Below are 25,337 nucleotides of genomic sequence, written 5' to 3' on the forward strand. Positions count from 1 at the left end.
AGCAGAGAAGGCCTTGGACAAAATCCAACACCCATTTGTGATAAAAGTCCTGGAGAGAAGAGGGTTACAAGAGACATAACACACCATAATAAAGACAGTTTCCAGCAAGCCTGGAGCCAACATTAAACTAAATGTAGAAAAAAAACAAGGAATTTCTACTAAAATCAAGAACAAGACAAGGCTGTCCGCTCTCACCATACCTATTCAATAGAGGACTTGCAGTCTTCAAGCAGTAAAATAACTGAAGGAAATCAAGAAGGTAAAAATTGGAAGGAAAGATGTCAAACTGTTTTTATTTTCAGATGTTATGATAATATACATAAGTAAGCCTAATAATTCCACCAGTAAACTCCTACAGCTGATAAACACCATTAACAAAGTACCAGGATACAAAATTAACACCCAAATCAGTAGCCTTCCTGGATACAAATGACAAATGGATCTAAAAGATTATCAGCAAAAAAAAAAAATGCCTTTTACAATAACCTCAACTAATACTAAATATCTTGAAGTAACTCTAACCAGCAGGGGAAAGACTTATATAACAAAAACTTTAAGACGCTGAAGAAAGAAACTAAAGAAGACATCAGAATATGGAAAGATCTCCAGTGCTCAAGGATGAGTAGGATTAATATAGTAAAAATGTCAAAGAACAATCTGCAGATTAAATATAATCCTCAGCAAAATTTCAACACAATTCTTCACAGAACTTTAAAGGGAAATTTAGAGCTTCATGTAGTAACATAAAAAATTCAGAATAGCTGAAACAACCCTAATAATAAAAAAACTGCTGGAGGAATCATCATCCCCAATCTCAAATTGTATTACAGAGCAATAGTAATAAAAACAGCATGGTACTGACACAAAAGCAGACATGTTTCTTGACAGAACAGAACTTACAGCCCAGATATCACTCCATACATCTATGGACACATGATTTTTTGTAAAGAAGTCAAAAATACACACTTGGAAAAGCAAACAGCATCTTTAACAAATCCTGCTGGTCAAACTGGATAGATATGAGTAGAAGAAAGCAAATAGATCCATACTTACCTTCTTGTACAAAATTTGTCTCCAAATAGATCCAAAACCTCAATATAAAACCAGTTACACTGAACTTGATAGAAGAGAAAGTGGGGAATAGCCTTGAACTCATTGGCACAGGAGACACTGTGAACAGAAGAGCTAAAACACAGCTCTTAAGGACAACAATCAATAAGTGTGATGTCAAGAAAATGTGAAGCTTTTGCACAACAAAAGACACAATAATTTAGATAATGTGGCAGCCTACATAAGAAAAAGGATTTTATGAACTACACATCCCAAAGACAGTTGATATTTAAATTATATGAAGAGCTCAAAAATTTGACAAGAAGAAAACAACCTAATTTTTAAAATGATGTACAGATCTAAACCAAGAATTCTCAAAAGGGGAAACAAAAATGGCTGAGAAACACTTAAAAGAAAGTTCAACAACCTCTGTCACCAGGGAAATGCAAATCAAAACTACTTTGAGATTTAATCTTCCAATTGTCAGAATGGGCAAGATCAATAGAAAAAGTGACAGCTCACGCTGGTGAGTTTGTGGGATAAGGAGAAAACCCTCCACTGCCAGTGGTAGTGTAAACTTGGATAGCCTCTATGGAAATCATTGTGGTTGTACTTCAAGAGACATAAACACCTCAAAATCCAGCTATAAGACTGTTAGACATATACCCTATGGACTTTACATCCTACTACAAGGAGTCTTGCTCAACCATGCTTATTGCTTGTCTACAACCAGAAACTGGAAAGAGATGTCCAGCAACAGATGGAAGAATAAAGAAAGCGAGGTACATTTCTATAATGTAATACAACTCACCAGTTTTTAAAAAATGAAATAATATATTTTGTAGTGACAAGAGTCCCAGAACCCTCATCTGGCGATGGATGGAGATGGAGGCGGAGAACCACGTTGGAACACTGGACCTAGCTCCCTAGGTCCAAATGAGAGGCAGAAGGAAAGAGATCGTGAGCAAAGAAGGCAAGGGCACAGGAAACCTTCATCTGATGTTGGATGGCGATACAGATGGAGACCCATATTGGAACACCGAACTGAGCACTCCACAGTCCAAATGAGGAACATAGGGATGAAGAAAATAAAAAAGTAATCAGGACTGCGAGGGATGCGAGCACCCACTGATACAAGGGGACTGATATAATGAGAGTTCACCAAGGCCTATTGGACTGGGACTGAACGAGGACGTGATCCAACCAGATTCTCTGAATGTGGCTGGCCCGGAGCCTTTTTGAAAAGCCATTGACAATGACACTGGGACTTGCTTCCTCTGCATATACTGGATTTTGGCGCTCCAGTCTGTTTGGACTCTCACCTTCCCTGGACCTGAAGGGAGGGGGGAGGAACTTGAACTTCCCACAGGGCAGGAAACCCTGACAGCTCTTAGGGATGGAGAGGGAGGAGGAGAGGGAGTGGGGGGAGTGGGAGGGTGTTGGGAGGAGGGGCTGAAATGGAAACTTTTATAATTTAATAAAAAAAAGAAAAGAAAAGAAAAGGAAGGAACGCAACCAGTTAAAATGCAAAAGATTCCGTAAGTGCTCAGCAGTCAGCGTTAATCTTCTCACACAATCTTAATTTTGTTTTCTTTACATGCCTGTTTGTCATTATCCTTGTATGTTTTTATTTGATATTCTCTACAACTAAGAAGAAAATATTTAAAGATTCTGTGTGAGTTAAAAAGGCAGTTAAATCCAATAAAAATGCAGAAATTAGAGACAGCAAAAAAAATAAAAAATAAAATGTATTTTAATAAATAAAGCTTGTGTGACAATCTCAGAGTAAAACAGCCCCACTGGTCAGTCTTACAGACCAGGTAATGGTAGCACACCCCTCTAATTCCAGTAGCTATACTAGTTTGCCATAGAAACTGGATGGTGCATGCCTTTAATCATAATGATGCAGGCCTTTCATCCCAGACGTAGAGAGGATTATAAAATGGGAGGAAACAGCTCTAAAACAAAACATAGTCTCATTCTGAAATCCCTGGAGGAAGGATCACCATTTCAGACTGAGGTTGAGGTAAGAGCCAGTGACTGGCTGCTTTGCTCTTTGGGTCTTCAAGTTGAACCTCAATTTCAGTCTATGAGCGTTTATTAATCATGTTTCAGTAACTTGCAGGCAAATGAATGGAACTATAAAAGCTCATCCTGCATGAGGTAACCCAGACCAAAAAATATAAGTACAGTATGTATTCACTTACATGGGGTCATGTTACTATTATCCATATAATTACAGGTGTTAGGTATTGACTGAATGACTGGGATGGGGTGGGATTTTATCACCCTAGGAAGAAAAAATAGAATATATAGTTAAAAATCTATGGAGGGCAGACTAGAATGGAAGAATAAAATGGGGAAGAGTAAAAGAAGGGGAACAAAGAGGGAATATGGGGAAGGACAGCTAAAGCTAAGAGCCATATGAGGGGTCATATGGAACCCTAATGTAGCATAAACTTTCTAAAATATTTAAGTATATGAAGGTGATTTTAATGGAATCACAAAAAAATGAGAACCCCAACTGCACAACTTTTATTAACAAATGAAGCTTTTAGTTCAAAAATGGATTATATCTTATCAAGTTGTTGGTTAAAAAGAAAGCTTCTGGAAAAAGACCCAGGCTATTTTCAAGGCTCTTGGTTGCTCTCCAGAAACTGACGGTTTTGTCTTTTTGAAGACAACTTTAAATAAGCCATTTAACATGAAGAAGTCAAACCTGTGACTACTAGAGCCTTCACCCTCCTTGCTACTGTTCATGGTTCTGAAAAGTACACTTCATGCTACCAAAGCAGAAGAATGAATAAACACCAGACTAGCTATGAAAAAATTTGCTCTATAATGGTGTCTAAAGTGCTAGTATCATAGTGTCATGAAGCTTGTGGGATCAGCCAATCAATATCTGATTGGATTTAAGAACTACTCCATGAGATAGAACTCATGCCCAAGGTTGCTCAGGTTGTCAAGAACCTGAAACTAGATAGATCAGAACCTACAGTTAAAAAAAATACTGCTGTTTTGCTAAAGTGTCAGAAATAAAATAACTCCTAACAACATTCTGCTATACTCATTATTTAAGTATATTATTATATTTTATTCTATATACTATATAGTATATAAATTGTATATTGTATTATTTAATTTTATATAATATAATATATAATATAATATATATTACATATGCTTATGATGGAGAAACATATTGCAGGAGAAAAAACTATCAGCCTTGATCTTGAAGAACTATTATATAAAAGGGCATAAGCAATTAAATATAGTAATATATATTAAATATTTCTGTATTTATAATACACACACACACACACACACACACACACACAACTATGAGTGTCAAAATACGAATGAATCATCTATATCATTCTCCCCCATCCAAGGCTCAGAGAGTCCTGTGGAAATGGGTGAAAAGAATGGGAAAAGCTGTGAGGTGGAGAAGAAACCTGTCACTACTAGATATGGCACAGCTGTTGTTCAGACAAGACCAAGGTAGTCAAAATTCCAGCACTGATGGAAAAGTAGACTCCCAAGACCCACCTATAGAGGAAGAGTTTTTCACAGTTGTTAGCTGCTGAGTCACTCTTCTTTGGAGACTTGGCAACTGGTAGGTTACCTATCCCTCATTATAAGGCTCTACCTCCATGTGCATATGGGCAAAACTAACTGGACTCAGGTATTAATAAAAACTTAAATGGAAGAAATGAAGTCGGAAAGTATATGGAATAAGGGATACTAGGAGAAGATGGAATGAGGTAGTGCGATTGAGTATGATGAAGATATATATATTTATAAATGTTTAAAGATTTCAAAGAATAAATTTTTAAATTATCAATGAAAACTCATTAGCAGCAGTGTTGCTCATAAAGATGAAATTCTATATGTTTGATGACAACTTTAAATGTTGTACATAATGAAGTAGTTTGCATATATGCCTATTTAGTAAGTGATCATCAATTACATTAATGAGAAAAAAGTGTCATGTACTTGGAAATAAAAAATAAAATATTAAATAAATTGAAAATAAGAAACAGACTTGTGCTGTAGTTAAAGCAACTGTTCTCAACCTGTGGGTAACGACCCCTTTGGGGCTCACCTATCAGATATCTTGCATATCAGATATTTATATTACAATTCATAACAGTAACAAAATTATAATTATGAAGTATCAATGAAATAATTTTATAGTTGCGTCACCAAGAGGAATTCTATTAAAGGGTCACAGCATTAGAAAGGTTAAAAACCACTGATTTAGCTGTTTTATTCAGCATAATAATAGATGTAGCTCCAATGCCTTTCTCTTCTACTTGAACCTTCTTGATATTAATTTCTTTCCATCTTTGAAGAGTTTGAAAATGAATACCACAAAAGACATGCAATTTATTCTTATTCAATTTAATAACAAAATAAAGGCTTATTGAAAAATTATGGTTCAGGAATTAATAGCACTTTACTTAATAAATAAATAAAAATTCGGAATGTTCAATCTTTGATTACAAAAACTACATGCTTCCCATTTCTCTTTACCTAAATACACATTAAATAACACCACTTATAAAACAGGATGAGACACAGTAATTTCCAAGTGTAGATTTAAAGAGTCTTATTCTTGGTGAATTCAAATTCTGTTTAGAACATATGGGTTCATTATTTTAATCCAAATTCGTCTTTTTCAAGTTTAAATAAATTGGCTTTGAAACATGAATTTAGAAAGGCAAAAAAAGACTAATCAAAGATGATTCTAAGATTTCTCTCCCCTGGAGAAACATATGGATGTTATTTAAAAATTAATTCCATGGGGAAGGGAAGACAGGTTGAAATTTCTTACTTAAGTCAGGCCAGTCTGCAGAACTACACACGGTGTCATTATCAACTGTGCATCAGATGGTGCTCACTCGAGCAATTACACCTACTGCTGGCTGCTGTCAGCAAACAAATGGAGCTTTGGAAAGGGCATTGGATAGTTCTCAGGTCCAAGTTACTGGGAATATTTGAGAAAAAAAAAACAGAAACAACACAGAATTTAGCCAACAATCCAACAGGGAACTGCTGTAGTGAGAAACCCTATCACTCACACGGCTCAAGTCTCAACTGCACACTTGCCTCTGCTGAGTAGCCACCAGTGGGATCTGCATGTTTACGTCCCCTCAAAGTCATATGCTGAAGTTCCAGGTGAGGTTGCTCTGAGATGAGTGAGGATTGGAGGAGTGATTGTGTCCTCAGGTTCGAGCTTTCACTTTCTTATTAGGGTCTCTGTCAAAGAGAAGGCAGTTTACTAACCTCTCTGATACATGGCACACAATGAGAAGACATCTGTATATGAAGAGGGCAGGTCTTTGCCAATGAAGCTGCCTCATATTAATGGTGGCACTCCCAGGCCTTACAATTAAGTAAACACATTTCTGTTTCTCTATAATTATAATACCCAGAGAGTATTATTCAGTTATAAAAGCCTAAAGAGACTCAAATATTAATGGTGGGTACTTATGACACCACTCAGGAAGAAGTTCTCCCTGCTCTTGGCAGCATTTGATTTTGATTGGAGATTCCTGATGAGTAGACTAAGAGTATAAATTTAATTACAGTATGCTCTCTTTATGTCTGAAAGGAAATATGAATGCTGCAACAGCTTTTCAACGAGAAATATCAGCAATATCAGTATGTGGCACTGTCCTAAAATTCCCCTAATAGCTTTGCCTCTTATGCTCTCAGATTTATGTTCGTCTCTCAGATGCCCACAGAGTACATCCTCCCACAACATTTAGAGTTTCCTGTCTAAATGTTACACCTTAAGTATTTCTGTATGTTATATGATTCAAATTATGTAAATTGATCAAAACAGTTTCAAAACGGCACTGGTGGGAACAGCACTGTTTTCCTCTCTCTGAAACATAGTTTGGAAGTAGATACTGTGAAAATCTATAGTGACTCCACTATCCTAATGAGACAGGGGTCTGCCCTTCCATTGTAGCATCAAGGATACCTCATAGACTAAGTGGCTGAAAAATTCCAACCATTCCCAATTTCAAACTATCAAACTGAAAGAAACTGAAAGGACCAGACTACTTTTTCCCTTTTAATGTATTGTAAACCATATACTAAACCTTGACTGCAAAGGGGCAAGCAAGCACAAGAGGGATGTCTCAGCACAGAAAGGTGCTTGCTTTGCAATCATGAGGGTCAGACTTCTGATTACAGCACCCAAGTAAAACTCAAATTATCCTGGGTGAAAGCTCCACCCATGAGACCCAGCAGCCACTTCTGCCTCCCACATATTTATAAGCGATTGACTGGTCATGCACTTGTGCACACACACTCACATACTCACATATACCCTCACGTATACAAAAAAAGCACAGGCATAAATACAATAAGGCACATCATTAAGAAGAAATCTCCACCCGCATTTCATTTGTGAGTCATAATCACGTAAGCCAGTTTCTCCTAGCTGCTATTTAAAAACGTATAATTCAATTTGAATAATAGTATTTCCAGGATAAAAATCAAGGTTTTGACACAAGCAAAGAAAGAGTGAGTGGCTAATGGAAAAAAAACAGAGTATAAAATACCAGTTCATCTTAATACTATTTTGTCAATATTGCTTGTGGTTGGATTTTTCTCACAAATAAAACTGGTTGAAGTGATTGAGTACTACCTCATACAAACTTCTTTAGAAGCAGTACTCTCCTCTACATACTTATTCTTTTTCTGTGCTCTGAAAACCATGTCTCAATTGTCCCAGGGAATTTCTCTCCTATCACTTTGAGCCATATATTTTGCTCTAATCCACCTCCAATTCCAGGGCTCAGTGTACTTATTCCTGGTATCAGTATAGGTAAGTTATCAGAATCTTACTGGGACAGACTTCATCCAACAGAACAGAAAACCTTAACAGAGGTTTCTGAATAGAAAGGGAAAGAGCATGATTGCAGCATTATTATCTATGTGTACTGGGTCAAATACTCTGGGCTCGAAGGTTATAGTAGGACACTGCTTTGGTGTGTACAGCAGAAACTATCCTAATTAGTTAAACAGAAAGGAATTTACAAAGTACATGCAATGTCATTGGAGGAGCTCTAGACATCAGACTTCTCAGGTTCAAGAAACGTTTACCAAGACACCTCAGGATGTCTGAGCTGATATGGCATCTGCTTTCTCTGCTAGCAGAAAGTCAAGTATACTGGTTAGCTTCTGTCAGGTTGATGTGGTCTATGGCCCTATGGGAAAAGGGGAACATGAATTGAGGAATTGTCTCCACTGGACTGGCCTTGGGTCAGTATGTGTTTGGGGCATTTTATTAATTAATGATTGATGTGGGATGTCCCATTCCACGGTGGGCAGTGAAACACTTGAGCAGGAGGTTCTGGGTTGTATAAGAAAGCGGGATGAGCAAGCCTTGGTAAGTAAGTCAATAAGCATGGTAAATCAATAAGCCTTGGTAAGTACACCATGGTGTCCATTTGAATTCCTGCCTCCATTTTCCTATTTGAGTTCTGAATTTCCTCAGTTATGGACTATAAAATGGAAGATTAAGCCACATTCTGTACCTCTACTTACCTTTATGGAAAGAAAAATGCATTAGATTTGACAATCAAATAGTTACAAACAGATGATTGCCTTCCCATATTTTCTTATACATCAAGTCTAGATTCCCTTTAAAGAAATATATCTCACCTAGAAATATTCTACATGGCAAATAGAATCGCATAGATCTGGACTCTAAATGGTTTAAGCAAGCAGAGTATCTATTTCTCTGAACACAAAGACTGTTTCAGACACAATCATGTGATCAAATGAATGGAAGAAGTGTTTCCCAAGTTTATAGGTAAGAAATTCTCCTTCCCTTCTGAGGAAAGTATTGTTGGCCACTTCATACATACTCCATTTTCCCCAACCATAAATAAAGTGGTTTTTTTTTTCATTCTGGAATCCCTGAAAAGCCTAACTTTAGATTCAAAAGAGATATCTGAATAGCAGCAGTGATTTCTTGTAGAAACTCACTCAAATGATTTTTCTAGGCTGCTTATAATTGTATTTATCAAATATCCATGCTTATATAGCCTTTAAATTACTTTTAGAGAGAAAAATTGTACCACATATGTCCCCAGAAAGGAAAAGGTGAAGTGTAACTGAGGGGAAAAAGTCTTTTCAAATATTTTCATGCTGTGAGCCTATTATAAGTGCAAGATTAGAGATACAACATAAAGGTGTGTATTTAAATGACTACAAATAACTATTTAACTAGATCTGCTGAGGGGAACTCACTAGCTCCTGAATGATCAAAGGCTATTGCTACAGGCAAGGTCCAAAACCACCTCAGATGGCAGCACTGATTAGATACACATATATTGCTATCTCTTGAAACAATTTTTTTTAAAAAAAATCTACTCAACACTAACATAAGGCAAACAAATTGAGAGTTAAGTCTGCAAATCTACCTTTTGCCTTGTATAGAAATGTCATAATTTCTTAGGCACTCACTAACTCTTTTCTCTGACATTGTTATCTACAGAAAGAACAATTCAAGTTGCTGAAAATTAAATGATAGCTCACAAGCAAAAGCCCAAGAGGAATATCTCCTCTTTATACATGCAGCCACTGAATCAAAATGTTTCTTGTCCTTCACCAAGAGCAACTATAACCCTGAGACCTACAAGATATCCAGAAAACATGAAAAATAAAATAATATGTCTGATTTCAGTTTGGGAAAATGGAAAAGTAATGAAGCCAATGGTTATGTAGCAAACGCCTATGTTTTACTCAAAATTCTACCTTTTTATGAAAAGTCAACATAAAGTAACTATACTATTTTAAAATTTTTTCCAGTCACCTCATGTCTTAGTTTACTTTCTGATGCTGTGGTGAACACCATGAACAAAATTGATTCAGAGGACAAAAGTGTTTTTTTTTCCTATTTATTTATTTATTTATTTAAAATTTCCACCTCCTCCCTGCCTCCCTTTCCCTCCGCCTCCACACCTCCCCCTCCCTCTCTAGTCCTAAGAGCAATCTGGGTTCCCTGCCCAATGGGAAGTCCAAGGTCCTCCCCCCTCCATTCAGGTCTATAAAGGTGAGCATCCAAACAAACCAGGCTCCAACAAAGTCAATCCATGCAGTAGAATAAAAACCCAGTGCCATTGTCCTTGGCTTCTCAGTCAGCCTTCCTTGCCAGCCACATTCAGAATGTCCAGTTTGGTCGCATGCTCCATCACTCCCAGTCCAGCTGGCCTTGGTGAGCTCCCATTAGCTCAGTCCCACCGTCTCAGTGGGTGGATGCACCCCTCGTGGTCCTGACTTTCTTGTTCATGTTCTCCCTCCTTCTGCTCCTCATTTGGACCTTGGAAGTTTGGGAGAATGGGGTAGGATGGAGGAAGGGTGGGTATGGGAGCAGGCAAAAGTGTTTATTTCACCTGACACTTTCCAGAAACAGTTCATCTTTGGGGGAAGTCAGTATAGGAACCCAAAACAGGAACCTTTAGGCAGGAACCGAAGCAAAAACACAAAGTCTATCTGCAGAAGATTTCTCCTGAGTATCTATATTCAAGAAATTATAGTAAACAAGGCATGATTTAAGACATTTGTGAGGATTGAGGCTATAATTGCCCCATTTTTGTTTTTTCAAATTTTGAAGCAATCATGGGCACACTCAGCAATCCCTTGTCTTTGAGGATTATAAGGAATGTCTGTTTTATGTTTAATATTCCATTGGTAAAAAAATTGCTGAAATATTTTACTAACATATCTTTATCCATTATCCATATTTATAATTTTAGGGATTCTTATATATGAAAAACACTTTAAGCAATGAGTTATCACATGCTTAGTGGTTTCCACAGTTTGTGCAGAGGTCATTAAGAAACCCGAATATGTTTTGATTGTCACATGCACGTTCTTAATTTGCCAAATTCTATAATGTGAGTAACTGGTGCGGGAGAATTGTCTGTATTCTGTCAATCATGTTTTAAATAAACACTGATTGGCCAGGCAGGAGGTGTAGGTGGGAAAACCAGACAGGAAGTGGAAATGATGCAAGGAGAGCAGGAGAATTCTGGGGAAGAGGAATTTGATTCCTTGCACTCCAGCCCAGATCACCGAAGCAGCAGGATGTGAGCTGCCCCACTGAAAAAGGTACTGAGCCACATGGCTAAAATAGATCAGAAAAATGGGTTAATCAAGATGTGAGAATTAGCTAATAAATAGCCTGATCTAATGGGCCAATCAGCTTTATAACTTACGGAGTCCTCTGTGTGGGTGATTTTCTCTGGGACTAAACAATTGTGGGGACCTGATGGGAGGAAAGAAAAAAAACACAAACAAACAGGCCCCACTCATGTTACAAGTAACATCCATTTCTCATAATTGATTAGGAAGCAGGCCTCAAGGATTGACTCCTAGATGAGGCACAGACAAATACTGTGGGCATCTATCACATTGCTTAAGAATCTGACTAGCAATTTCTCTTGCTAATCCATATTGTTTTCTTAAACTTTGACTATTTTGATGATGTAAAACATGTGATACCTGAGCAAACTTAAGAGCAGACGATCAACTGAGTAAGCTTATCAGCTAAAGCATTACCTTCAGCAAATGAACCAGAAAGAGCTGAATGGTACTCTAATATGACACACAAAGCATTTTCTTTGATGAATGGCATCTTGACTTTGCTGGAACCGCATTTTAGCTTGATTATTACTAGTCCCAATGTTGGAAACTATTTCTTTTACCTGAAGAGCTTTAAAAATGTAATGACTATCAGTATATAAATTAAATGCCTTATATTCCGAAAGCTGGAATACTACAGCAACAGCTCACAGCTCAAGTATTTGAACTGAGGCTGGATCTGTTTGCACTACATATCCTTTACCATCAACAACATATGCTGCTCCTCCATTGGGAGAACCATCTGTAAAAATGAACACAGCATCCTTAAAGATATCTTTCATTACAATTTTTGGGAAAACAAAGGAATGTAGTTGTACAAATTGCAACAATTGGTGAGCTGGAAAAAGATTATCAATTTGGCTTACAAATTGAGCAAATTGCCCAAAAATCTTTATTTTGAAATAACCAATCTATTGCTTAGCATAAGGAATATTGGTCATATTAGGTTCACTACCAAAATATCACCTCGATTCTATGTGGCATTTTTTTTAACTTTTTTTTTCTTTTTAGTAAATTTTATTAAATTATAAAAGTTTCCATTTCCGCCCCCCCTCCCAACACCCTCCCACTCCCCCCACTCCCCCTCCTCCTCCCTCTTTGTCCCCCAGGGCAGTCAGGGTTTCCTGCCCTGTGGGAAGTTCCAGTTCCTTCCCCCTCCCTCCAGGTCCAGGAAGGTGAGTGTCCAAACAGACTGGATCCCAAAAATCCAGTATATGTAGAGGAAACAGGTCCCAGTGTCATAGTCAATGGCTTTTCAGAAAGACTTCGGGCCAGCCACAGTCATAGAATCCGGCCAAATTCCGAGAATCTGGTTAGATCACATCCTCGTTCAGTCCCAGTCCAACTGGCCTTGGTAAACTCTCATCAGATCCGTTCCCTTGTATCAGTGGGTGATAGCATCCCTCGCAGTACTGATTTCGTTTTTCATGTTCTTCCTCCTTCTGCTCCTCATTTGGACCTCGGGGGGCTCAGTCCGGTGCTCCAATGTGGGTCTCCGTCTGTATCGCTGTCCTTCGCCAGATGAAGGATCTATGGTGATAAGCAAAATATACATCAGTATGGTCATGGGCCACGGCCGATTCAGGCACCCTCTCCTCTGTCCAGAGAGCAATCTGGGGGATCTCTCCTTGGACCTGGGATCCCATATATAATCAAGTCTCCTGTAAACCCTAAAATGGCTCCCTTAGTTGAAATATATTCTTCCCTGATCCCATATTCATCCTTCCTCCCCCCCCCCCCCATCCCAGGCCACCAAGCTTTCCCCGTTCCTCCCCTACTCCCTTCTCTCTAACCCTCTCCCCTTCCATCGACCCTCCCACCCCCCCATGCACCCGAGGTCATCAAACTTCTTTTTTTTTAACTTTTGAAAATCATTCTAAATTTGTAAACTAACTTTTTCATCCAAGCTCGGAATCTCACTAGCTGATAGAGTAATTTGCGTTCTCATAGGCACCTAGTTTGGAACTTATTTGCATTTTTACAGACACTTTGTTTCCTGAGGCTGCAGCCCACAACTGTCTGATAGATTAGAGCAGGTAGCTGCTCTCTGGTCATCTTACTGATATCCAGGGACCATGATTTGCACTTGTTTGCCAGGCTGCTTGGCTGCTGGGTCCTGTATCATCCAGCTGTGTTCTCCACGCCTTGGTGGTCCACAATGGACCGGGAGACTGACTCCAACTGGGACAGCAACTCCTAGAGGCCTTGGTGGTCCACTATAAGCTGGAGGTTGTAGCAGTTTCTCACAAACTTAGAAGGTGCTGGCTGCGGTACATGCCTGTGGGTGGCCATCATCTCAGTGGCATTGGCCTGCAACCATTGCCAAGTCATGTGCCCCACACTTCCTTGTTTTCCCCATCTACTCAGCACCTGCAGAGGCTGCAGCTCCAAGACACTTCCTCCTCAGGTCAGCCTGACTGAAGCACCTAGGAAGCCACATGACCTCTCTGAGTACCAGAGGAGCTGTGACACCAGCATTGGGGAGGGAGTAGAATATTTACAATATCCACAAACTCAAAATATCTCTGCATTAGTTTTTGCTCGACCCTACCTCCTTTGGCTATCAAAATATACTCAAGCAAATGTACAGACAATTGTCTACTTTTTCTTTGTCCCATATCTACAATTAAATATAATTTTTACTTCCAATAAATATCACCACCTTTATTACTTATCTGAGCACTCACCTTTTACATCTACATCTGTGGTGTCTTATTTATCTTGGTGTCCATTACATGTTCCTCTGTACTACTGGCCACATCTCCAGGTACCATTTGTCAGGGTCTCACATTGGGACAACATTTATTGGAGTCAAGTCTTGAAGAGGTTCTCATGTTCCAGAACAGGGACATGAGGATTAGAAATATTTGGCATAAGAAACAGAGATATGAAGTAAAGGCACGGAGGTACTGTGTAGAACTGGGAGGGCAATCCAGTGAACACTGAATTTGCCTGTGTTTATTTTCCATATGCTGTATACCCGAATCCAAAAAGGGAAGAAGAAGGCAACAGACTGCTTTAACATAATACAAAGACCAAGCAGAACAATTACCTGCTTCAATATCTGAAGCATCAAGCAACTATATCCTGATTTATGCATTCTGCTGTTTAGGCAGACATGCAGTGACCTCATCTCAGACCAAACATCCTGTAGGCAGTCACTCCTTGGGTCAAACCTCCTATAATCTCCTTGAAGGAGCAGGAATAAGCTTAAATTCTCTGACCTTTAGTCAAGGTGAAATGGATCCACTTCTGTGGAATCCCACAACTTGGATCTGACCTGAAAGTTCCCTCCATAAGGACTAACTTTCATAAAAACAGAAGACATCATGCAAGCTTCCAAGGGCGGGAGGTCAACAATAGTCCTATCTGTCTATAGTGTTTGTGAGCCACAATGAGGTCCGGGATGGCACTAGAACCCTAAGGGTTCAATGGTGCACTCATGCTTTGCTTTTAACTAACAGATCTCTAATATGGCATAAGGCCTTCTCACCCAGAGGGAAATCATATCTGGTATGGGAAAGCTAGCCAAATACCCAGGGCTGATGAAGTCATGGAGCTTGGAGGAGAACCTACAGTCACCACATTATAAAACCAGTATAATTCTTTACTGTGTTTTAAATATTGTCTTTATGCCCATAGGTAAGTGTAGTTCTAATCAGTATTTCTTATTTTGACATTAAGGTGAGGTTCATTATGGTATTTTACTTATTTTTTGACAATAAAAGATTTAGGGGTCATGAATATGTTTTTGTTGTACCTAACCTTTTTTAAGTTGTTACTCAAAAGTTGGCAGGGCAGAGGGACTAAAAGTATGGAACAAGTAGAGATCTTAAATTCTTTCATCATACTTAAGAGAAATGTTATGTAGTATGTGGAAAATTACCAAATAGCAGAATGACATGCTCCAAAAAATATCATGGAATAGTCAAGTCATTTGTAAATAAGAACCAACAGCCAACATATGCTATAGCTTGATTAGTCTGGGAATAATTGTCTATTGAAGAAAAAAATGTGCAATGGTTTCAATAAGAATGGTTCCCATAAGATCATATATTTAAATGTTTAGCCACTAAGGATTGGAACAGTTTGAAAGGATTGGAAGGATTAAAAGGTGCAACCTTTTCGTAGGAAGTTTATGGCTAAGGGTAGGCTTTGAGGTTTCAAAATCAATGCCAGTCCCAATCTCTCTCTCTCTCTCTCTCTCTCTCTCTCTCTCTCTCTCTCTCTCTCTCTCTCTCTCTCTCTTTCTCTCTCTGCCTTTTCCCAGCAAATCACAACATAGTTCTCAGAAACTTCTCTGGCATCATGCCTGCGTTTATGCTGTCCTGATCCACACCATGATCATGAATTAACTCTCTAAAACTGTAAGCAAGTCCCTAGTTAAATGCTTTCTTTTATAAAATAATGCCCTGGTCATGGTTATCTCTTCATAGCAATAAAACATTGACAAAGAGCAAAAAGGACCACTGTTTCTCAAGAGGCTTCTTGCAATAGAATCTAGTCATGCATTCCTATGATTCATTTCAAAGGCTATTTTAAATATATAAAAGTCTTAAATATACTCATCAACTGGACTTAGATATTAATATTTTGGAATAATTTTGCAGGTAATATTAAGCAACTGCCCTTTCATCGAATGTAATTAAATAAAAGCCAAGATATGTTTGGCTTAAACCATATTTTCATGCTTTAATACATGTATAAGTAACAATAAATCACAAATAATATTTTATATATTTTAAAATTACAAAATTTATATATATAATTTTCTGTGTCTGATGAAACACAATTTTTAAACGTGTGTTTCTGCCTGGGTTCAGTCAGTGAAGTGTTTTACAATCATGAGGACCCGAGTCAGAGTCCCAAGCACACATGTTAAAAGAAAGAAACCAAGTGCTCTACTGTGAACCTGTAATCCCTGTGCAGGGAGACAGAGACAGGTAAAATGTTAGGGGCTGTTGGCCAGGCAACCAAGCCCAGTGGTCCATCTACAGGTGAGAACCCAGAAGAACAAAGAACAATAAGTTAACAAAGAAAACACACACACCCTCACATATGTGTGTGTGTGGACATTATATAGTCAAATACACCCACACATGCTTATAGCATGCTTTTCCTAATTATTGATGTATTAAGATTGTATCTATCATTTTAACTTCAGCTTTCTCTTTTCTGGGACTTTTTATAACTGATTTATTCACTTATTTTTTTCCACTCTGAAACTACTGAATTTCTGCACTTATGAATACCTTCAACTGCTATCTCTAAGAACTGTCTTTCCCCTAGTTTCGATGCTTAACTATGGAAAACATATTAGACATGTGTTGGAGCTTGTTCTCAACACTGTGAATATCTTTCCTATCCCCCATGTCTTCTTGAGACCTTCACACTCAGAGTCTCACACTAGCATGGGACTGCTTTCCACTTCCTTGCCATGGGTCCCTCTTTTCTCTGTTGGTCCTTTCAGTTTTCCTTTCCTTCCCATCCTCTGCTACCATTTTTTTATCTCTTCTCCCACCATGCAATTAATTTCTTCCATATTTTTGATCAAGTAGAACCCACACTCCCCTCTTCTCTTTTTTCCTCACCGTCCCAGTCCCCTTTCCTCTCTGGTCTTCATGAGTATATTTATATAGACAGAATTAAGAAAAGTACATTGATTTCCCCTTTCTCTCCCTTCTCCATCTTTTCACCCCAAAACCCACAGAGTTAAAACTTGGGACACCCCACCCTCAGAGCACTGTATATTGTTTGTCCGAGGTTTGTGCTACCATAACAGACACAGTATTTAATTGCACACACACGAAAAAAAAGAAAGAAAATAAGAGTTGTCTTAATTCTTCGATCCTTCTGTATTATCCTCCTGAGTCCTGGGATCACTTTTACTTTTTTACTTCATAACTTCATCACTTTCCCTATAATCTCAGTGCATTCTCCAGGTCTTTAAGTTTTTATATAGACTCTTCAGAGTGACTTGGTAATGCGCTCCTCAAGTAGTCAAAGCTTTGCATTTCTAGATATTTCAATCTTTGCTTATGTCCTATTTTTTCCCCATGGACTATTTGTGGTTGTATGTTATCTTCATTTTCAATAAATAATTCTTTTTTTCTTTCTTAGTCTTGAGAAAAATTTTCTGCTGTTTACCATTCTTGTCTACTCTTTCTCTTATGAAAAATTTCCAAGTGTATTTGTTCAATTTTGATTCTTTTTAGTGATCAGAAAAATTTACTAGTCTTAGAAAAAGCCAAGTCCACCATCTTATAAAAATGCTACAAACCCAGCAATTCCTCTCTTGAGAATATACCCTAGAGATTCCCGAACATACTACAAAAGCATTTGTTCAACTATGTTCATAGCGGCACTATTTGTAATAGCCAGAACCTGGAAACAACCTAGGTGCCCCTCAATAGAAGAATGGTTAAAAAAGGTGTGGAACATATTCACATTAGAGTTTTACTCAGCGGTAAAAAACAATGACATCTTGAATTTTGCATGCAAATGGATGGAAATAGAAAACGCTTTACTGAGTGAGGTAAGCCAGACCCAAAAAGAGGAACACGGTATGTATTCACTCATAAATGGATTCTAAACATAATTAAAGGTCTTTGAGCCTATTATTCGTGATCCTAGAGAAGCTAAATAAGAAGATGAACCTGATGAAGATTATTTAGCTATCCGCCAGGAGGTAGGAAAGAGACAAGAGTCCCAGGTAACCTCTGGTGCATGGGGGGGTGGGAGGTTGTTGGAAGGGGAGAGGGTTAGAGAGAAGGGGAGGAATGGGGAAAGCTCGGTGGACCGGGATGGGGGGGAGGGAGGAAGGATGAATATGGATCAGGGAAGAATATATTTCAACTAAGGGAGTCATTTTAGGGTTTACAGGAGACTTGATTATATATGGGATCCCAGGTCCAAGGAGAGATCCCCAGATTGTTCTCTGGACAGAGGAGAGGGTGCCTGAACCGGCCTTGGCCCATAACCATACTGATGAATATTTTGCTTATCACCATAGATCCTTCATCTGGCGAAGGATGGCGATACAGACGGAGACCCACATTGGAGCACCGGACTGAGCCCCCCAAGGTTCAAATGAGGAGCAGAAGGAGGAAGAAAATGAAAAAGGAAATAAGGACTGCGAGGGATGCTATCACCCACTGATACAAGGGGTCGGATCTAATGAGAGTTTACCAAGGCCGGCTGGACTGTGACTGAACGAGGACGTGATCTAACCAGATTCTCTGAATGTGGCCGGATTCTCTGAATGTGGCTGGCCTGCAGTCTTTCTGAAAAGCCATTGACTATGACACTGGGACTTGTTTCCTCTGCATATACTGGATTTTGGGGATCCAGTCTGTTTGGATACTCACCTTCCTGGACCTGGAGGGAGGGGGGGGAGGAACTTGAACTTCCCACAGGGCAGGAAACCCTGACTGCCCTAAGGGACGAAGAGGGAGGAGGAGAGGGAGTGGGGGGTGTGGAAGGGGGTTGGGAAGAGGGGCGGAAATGGAAACTTTTATAATTTAATAAAATTACTTTCAAAAAATGCTACAAATATATATATATCACAATGTGAAAAAACACAAAGTAAAAAGGACATGGTTAAGAAATTTTTAGCTCCATTGCATTTACTGCAAGGCAGTATATGTGACCCACTGCACAACACCATAAACATATGAGGTGAATTATTGCAGTGCATGTCACAAGGTCTTTTTCTCCATTCTCTTGGGTGTTGTTGTTATTCCTATTATGAGAGTGAAGTTTTAATAGCACTGATTAGTGAAAGTGGCCCAGACAGAAACCTTGTGTGCTTGCTTTGGTCAGGTGTCATCAAAGAAGTGGCTAGTTCTTCATTGATTTCTCATCCTGGATTGATACCTGTCTTTGTATTGACAAGCATTAGGGCCTTTCATCTTTTTCTTTTCTTTTCTTCTCTTTCTCACTTAGGGGAGATTTTTTCCTACTAATTAGAATTCTACATGTATAGACAAGCTTCCAAAAGCAGAATTTCTGAGTCCCTGTTCTACTAAGAGTTTTTGAATTCATGTGGAGAATGTGATTTTAGTGCATGGCTTTATGTGGGCCATGAGCCCCATCATCTACTGCCAAAAGGGTGCCAGTATCTCAGGCCCCTGATGTTACAACCATTGAATACTCACCATGAACCCTCAGGCCAGCTGCTAAAGCAACAGCTTGTAATCTCTGTATTTTCACATTTTTCAGCACTGGGGTTTTAATTTAGGGCCTCAAGCACACTAGGAAGATGCTCCATCATTAAGCAACATCCCCAGTTCTACTTGTGATATTACTGCTCTCTCTCTGAAGTTTGAGATATTCCACCTTTTCTTTCCTTTTCAATTTTTAGGAAAATATACATTCTTCTTATATTTTATCTAGCATTGGCACGTGATCACATTGCTGTTGCTAATATAAATTTAGTCACCTATAATTTGAAGAACACAGGTTACCGTCTTCTTTTTCTCATGAATGAATTATATTTTTTAAACCTTATTTTTGGATATGTATGTGTGCATCTGTGCACACCAGTGCCAAGACAGAGTCTGCATGTAGAAGTCGATTCTCTTCATCCATTATTTTGTACTGGAATCAAACTTGAGTCATTTCATGTGTTAACAAGTGCTTTCACCGAATGCTGTAGTTTGATTCTGTTGCCAGAATAAACACTATGTCCAAAAACAATTTGGAGAGGCTAGGGGATATTTCTCTTACTGATTATATCAAGGAACTTAAAACACAAATTCAAGAGCTTGGAGCAGAAACTACGTAGGAAAGCTGCTCATTGTTCTGCTCCCAGCCTCAAGAGCAGTTACCTTTTCTCATATAACAGAATAACAAATGCCTAAGGATGCTATAGTTGGGTGGGCCATTTTATATCAATTAGCACATATCAATTAATAAATTGCCCCACATACATAGGCAATCTAATGAGGCAATTCCTCGACTGAGGTTCTCTATTGCCAGGTGAGTTTCAATTTGTGTAAAGGTGATAGCTAAAAATAACTTTGGCACCTACTGAGCCATAACATTTTACTGTTCCATAAAATGCTTAGAATATTTGTGGTTTCTGGCTAAAAGAACAACATGAAATGTATAATTCTATTATAGTAGATAATGAATTTATAACTGTATCTAGAGAATTAAAATATTAAACTTTATAACTCAAATAGCCAACAAAGTATTGATAAATTTGACTTAATCAAATGTAGAATTTTTAAAAGACATGAATAAGAAAATCAAAAGACAAATTTCAGCTGCAAGAAAATATGTATTTGTATATATTTCACAAAATATTCATATCAAAAATATATAAAATTCTCTTATACAAATTATAAAAATTAAAAATCTTTTAATATTTATAAGAGGAATTATCCTTTTTGAACCGTAAAATCATTGCTTTTGTAGACCATAGCTGATTACCACTGCTCCTGATATCAAAAAAGCCTACCTAAACCTGCCTTAACCTCAGCCTTCTTTCTATTAGGAAGAGAAGCATACTACACACATACACCTTCATACATGTGAAATCCACACCTATGAACATAAATCCATGGCAAACTCACACCTATCAATCTAAAGTTAAAGCCAAGATTTCCTTTCTTCACCAACTATAAAGATTATGAAGGGGAATTAAATAATGCTGCTGATATTCAAGGCAGAACTTAACACAGCTTGTCCATCTGCAGAGCTTAAGTTTTCTGTATTGCCATCATGAAGAACAGTATGGGTCTTGCCAATAAATTCAGTACAGTTGACATAGATAGTTAAAGCACACAGTGAGTTGAGATTTACAGCATGCTGCTGCTTTTGCATAAAAGTCTCTCTTTCGTCCCCAAAATAAATCATAGCCTCTCCACAAAGTGATGGTAAGGCCCTTATGCTGAAGACAACTTCAAAACAACTTACTGAACATGGAGAAGTCAAATCTACAAAAAAAAATTCACCCCTATATTCTAGCATTTTTAGTACAGGAAGGTAATCTACATCTTACCAAAGGAGAAATACAAGCATCAACCCAGTCATGAACCCTTTGATCTACAATGGTATCCTGCCTGCAAGATTTGCTAGTGGGTGCAATAGTGACAGAATCCTTATGGGCATAACCAAGAAATATTTAATTTTTGACTTAAGGACCACACCACAATTTGGAACCCATACATAACACTACTTGGGTAACCAAGAACATAAGGCTAGATACCCCGGAGACCTAGGATAAAACCAAATACAATTGTTCTAAAAATTATAGCAATAAAATGACTCATAACGGCATCTTGTTGTACTCAGAGAAAAGTGACTTGCTCAACAATCATCAGAGAAGTTTCCTCTTGCAGCAGGTGGGAAAAAATACAGAGATCCACACCCAGACATTATGTAGAGAATGAGAGACCTTGGGATACAGCCACAGACAGGATGTGTCTATCAAATCCCTCCCAGCAGGATTCAGGGAACCCTAAAGAAGAGTAAGCAGAAATAGTATAAGAGCAAGAGGGGATGAAGGACACCAAGAAAACAAGACCTGCTAAATTAAGGAAATGGATCTACATATGAACACACAGATACTGGGGCATCATATACAAGGCATACACTGGTCTATAGCAGATGGAGTGGGTCCTAGAACTTTAAGAACTGAACACATGCCCTCATCATTAACATCCCTCATTCCTATCAATTGGAAGCTATTTCCAGGTGATAACCACTTACAGATGAAAAATTAGTTTTCTTCAAGGATGTCTCACTAGGGAAACAAACTGCTCTTAAAGGTACAGTGCATGCCCAGCTCTAGATGAGCAAAAGGAAAAAAAATTCAACCATCTTTGAAAGATCCTTGTCGCATAAAGTTGTATCAGTCCTTTTTTTTCATTCTTTTTATTTTGTTTATGCTTGTCTCTCTGTTTGCCCTATAGGGCCTTTGCCTCTCTATATGGGTGGGGAAACCATAACCATGATAATATTATGTGAGAAAAAAATCCATTTTCAATTTAAATAAAGAATGTGCTTTTAACTAGTTAAAAAAAAGTATTTCTTTTAATGATGTCTTCAAATTATTGCTGTTGAGGTGACAGTTGCTAGCTTATGTGGTTATTTACTAAGAGGAGTGAACAATTACAGCTTCATCTTTAAACAAAAAAGTTGACTATTTGGTGTGTCTAATGGCATCTAACCATTAATATGATTTTCACAGTAGTAAGTATTTTAAGTAAAACAATCCAGATCATCACTGTTGTCTTTCATCACTATTAGTCTGGGACTTTTAAAATATTAATTTGTATTTTTAAGTAGACAGTATTCTACAACTTAACAAATTTTGTGTATCTGAACTCACTTTCTGTAATCTTTCTTTCTGACTTTTTTTTCCCTCTTTTTTAAACAGTTGAAGGAGGCAGAGAAAATGGCCTGGTCAGGGATTTGCATGTCCTTTCACCAGCAGAAATTTCCCTGGCTGCTCACTTAAATAGATATTAGGAGTCACTAATTAAACTACCTCTCCTGTCAATCTGAAATTAGCAAAAGCTTTATTTAAAAGAAAAATGCCAAAGGCTCCACTTTGCTGTGTCTCTGTGTTGTCTTAAAGATACACATAGCTGGTATCTTAGAGCATACTAGTAATTGAGGCTTAAATAAACACACTCAATTACCATGTATTAAACTACTTCACAAAATGCAGTCCTTCAAACACTGGATATCGCCTGAAAAGTAATGCTGTGATGCAAGACACAATTCAACAATTACGAGAAACCTCCCCACATCCAATATGAAAACAAATGGAGAGGACATTTTGCAATTATCATTTGAAAATTAAGGATTAATTTTTAATCAATTAAAATAGCAGTGGAACTTGGGTACTCACTAGAATGACCTTTAATTTACGTTGTCTACATCAGTTCACAATGTCCCTCCAAGTGATCATCCACACACTCCTTATATGGCTCAAGCATGTCTGATCTCAGCACATCCCACCATGACTTAGTTCATCTATCTGCACAGATAACTGTGGTGTGACTGTTAGTGAATTTCCTGCCAGGATCACAACTCTTTTTTTTTCTTTTTGGTTTTTCAAGACAGGGTTCCTCTGTGTATCCCTAGCTATCCTGGAATTAGCTCTGTAGACTTGGCTGGCCTCGAACTCTGCCTTCCTTCCTAGTGCTGGGATTAAAGACATGTACCACCAGAATAACAACTTTTTAAACTTGTTTCTTTTAGCTTCTTCTAACCTTTGTCTCATTTTCACTTTGTCAGTCTTTGTCCAGCCGTTCTTGACTACATATTTCTATGCCTTATGTTTATTTTCTCTTTTAATAAAATAATATTTTATCTTAAAAAATAAAGTAAACCAGAACATAATGCTACCAATATCCTGAGGAAGCTTTTTAAAAAATAATTTATTTAATTTTATGTACATTGATATGAGGGTGTCAGACTCCCTGGAACTGAGTTTCAGACAAGAGTGAGCTGTCCTGTGGGTGTTGGGAGTTGAACCTGGGCCCTCTGGAAAGCCACTAAATTACTTCTCACAGGACATCTTCAGTAGTCATATTTATCTTCAAATGCCTCCTGAAACACCCTCCTCCTCCTCCTCCTTCTTCTTCTTTATCATTTTTATACTTTCCAACATTCACCATTCAGAACTAGAATATGTCTTGTTGAAACCAGTATCCTATGGTGCCATTTTCTTGATGAGTTCCTATTAGAGATTCTGACACTTCATCTTTACAATCTGTATGATTTTGGTGTTGATATTTTTATTAAATTCTACTGTGTTTAAACAAAGGGTATTAGGTTTAAGTGGGCTTCCCTTGACATCAGAAGCAGTGGTGTCTCTCTGGGGTCTACAGATGTGATCAATATGAACTTTAAGAAAAGCTGAATCGTCTGAAGGATGTCAGGGAAGCACTGTGTCACTTGAAGAATGAGAAGTTTAGGAAGAAAGGGATGGAAAGAATAAGGAGAGAGAAATGGGAAAATGGTATAACAAAAGAGCAAGAAGAAGAAAAGGGAGTAAGGACAGGGAGCGCACAAGAAAATTAAATAATATAAATTCTCTCCCCTAACTAATCTCTGCATCTTGTTTTGAAACACATTTTCCATATGTGTTATACAGACACTGTGTTGCAACCACTGAATCATCCTGTAAATATAAACACACTTCCAGAGTTGTAATGTGATTGAGTTGCTAAGAAGAGAACTTCTATGATTGATCATGGCTGTCTCTTTAAAGTGTAGAATCGTCTCTCAGCTATGAGATATTTTCCACTTTTATAGTATAAAAATTATTTTTAGACCTCAGGACCTTTGCTATATAAAACTCTTCAAAGCATACATAACATTGAGGGACTTAACTTGCATTTGGTTTCTTCACAATGCATACAATCAATCAATCAATCAATTAATTAATTGAAATGATTAAAAACATAACCACACTCTCTTCAATACTACTTTATCATCTCACTTCATTCATTACTTATCTTTTCTGTGTATTAGGTACTCCATTTGACAAATGAGTTTAAGAGTGTCTGAAATTCAGGAGGTTCACAATGCTTATATAAACTTACATATGAGTGTGTATGTAAGCACAGTCTTCATTAGGAATTAAAACATGTACTAAGACAGCATTCAGGGAGAATTCAAAAGACATGCCAATGCTGTGATAATTTGATCATCTTAATTTTATTTTTAAAAAGAATTTAAATTAATGTCTTAACTAACTTCATATATATATATATATAATATTCACACACACACATATATGTATATACATATATATCAAACAAAAGTAGGGAAAGCATATCTGTCGGGAAGGCCTGGAAAACGTACTTCCAAAGTAGACAAACGGTCATTTGACTTTCTTTGCTTTGTGTTTCTATTTGCAGGAAAGTAAGTTTCCTGAAATATTACTAATATGTGTACTTTATCTTTTCTCCCTGGAATACTAATCAGTTTCAGCTTTCTGATTTTGTTTGTCTTTGTTCTTTGATCAAACTATTGTCAGTAGCCTGAGCCATACCTGGTTGCCTTTTGAGGTGTACTGGGTGCTGAATTAATTCTCCTTCTGACCTTTATTATTCATTATTAATAGACTGTTTGATTTACAAAGTTTTTTTCTG

This window comes from Myodes glareolus, chromosome 18 (genome assembly GCF_982192425.1).
Source record: "Myodes glareolus chromosome 18, mMyoGla1.1, whole genome shotgun sequence".
Taxonomy (NCBI): domain Eukaryota; kingdom Metazoa; phylum Chordata; class Mammalia; order Rodentia; family Cricetidae; genus Myodes; species Myodes glareolus.